This window comes from Phyllostomus hastatus, unplaced genomic scaffold, assembly GCF_019186645.2.
Source record: "Phyllostomus hastatus isolate PE091 unplaced genomic scaffold, TTU_PhHast_1.1 phas_scaffold_216, whole genome shotgun sequence".
In the NCBI taxonomy this organism is placed as follows: Eukaryota; Metazoa; Chordata; class Mammalia; order Chiroptera; family Phyllostomidae; genus Phyllostomus; species Phyllostomus hastatus.
The window spans coordinates 4,894,066-4,895,316 of NW_025334018.1; the positions used below are offsets into that span (position 1 = coordinate 4,894,066).

At 42.4% G+C, this 1,251-nt stretch overlaps 1 pseudogene; it reads left to right on the plus strand.

The window, feature by feature from the left end:
- The first annotated feature begins 718 nt into the window (after positions 1-718).
- Positions 719-817, plus strand: LOC123804862 (annotated as a pseudogene).
- The last annotated feature ends 434 nt before the right edge of the window (positions 818-1,251 follow it).

Consider the following 1,251-nt stretch of genomic DNA (forward strand, 5'->3'; position numbering starts at 1 on the left):
AAGGTCCTCCTGACAGATACCTAAAGTACAAGTTAGACAGGTAGAAGGAAGGATGGAAGAGTGTTCTGGGCATGGGGGAAGCCTCTGTGGTGGGAAGCAACATGGCCTGTGCGAGGGAGCTGGAATGAGGCCAGAGCAGAGGGAGTGTGGTGGGTTTCAGGAGGAGAGACTTGAGCCTAGAGGGCAGGGGCCAGCTTGCCCAGGGCTTTGAATGGTAGGTAGTTTGTATTTTACTCAAAGAAAACTAGGAAGCCTGTACATCTTTTTCTGTAGGGGATTGACTTAGGTGGACCAACTCATTCTGATTTGCTGGGAATGTTGAGGTTTTAGCAATGAAAGTCCTATATCCTGGAAACCCCCCAGTCCAAGCAAGTTAGGATGGACTTTGGTTGATTAGATTTATGTTTTAAAAAAGGTCATAGTGACTGAAGAATAAATAATGCAATTAAAAATGGCAAGAGAGAGGATAGGAGAGAGCATTTAAGAAGCTGGGGAGCCCTGGCTGGTGTGGCTGAGTGGATTGAGTGCTGGCCTGCAAACCCAAGGGTCTCTGGTTTGATTCCCAGTCAGGGCACATGCCTGGGTTGTGGACCAGATCCCCATTGGGCATGCAAGAGGCAATCACACATTGATGTTTCTCTCCCTTTCTTTCTCCCTCCCTTTCCTTGTGTCTATAAATAAAAATAAAAAATCTTAATAAAAAAGAAGCTGGAGAGAAATGCTTACCTGGCAAGGGAGATACCATGATCATGAAGGTGGTTTTCCCAGGGTGAGGCTCATCCATTGCACTCTGGATGTGCTGATTTCTGGCAAAAAAAGAAGGAAAGAAAGAAGGAAGAAAAGAAAAAGAGAAAGAAAGAAACTGGGGGAAAGAAGTAGTTAAAAAAGCATCTAATATTTATTAAAGTTTTATCATGTGTCAGCCACTCTTGCAAGCAATTTACACTAAGTATGCTATTTAATTTTCAAAACAGTGCTATAAGCCAAATACTATTTTCATTTTTATAAGTGAGAAAAAAAGGCTTAGAGGGGTTAAGTAATTTGTTCAAAGTCAAACATCTTGTGAGTGGTGACATGGGATTTGAACCTGAAAATCTGACTTCAGTGCCTGACATTACACTGAACTGCCACGAAGGCAAGTACCATGTGTGTGCTGATGAAGAGAAGACTGATTGAAAGTCTGTATAAAAGCAGGTGGCACTTTATCTGCCTTTCCATTCTAAATGATAGCTTTGCTGGATAGAATAATCT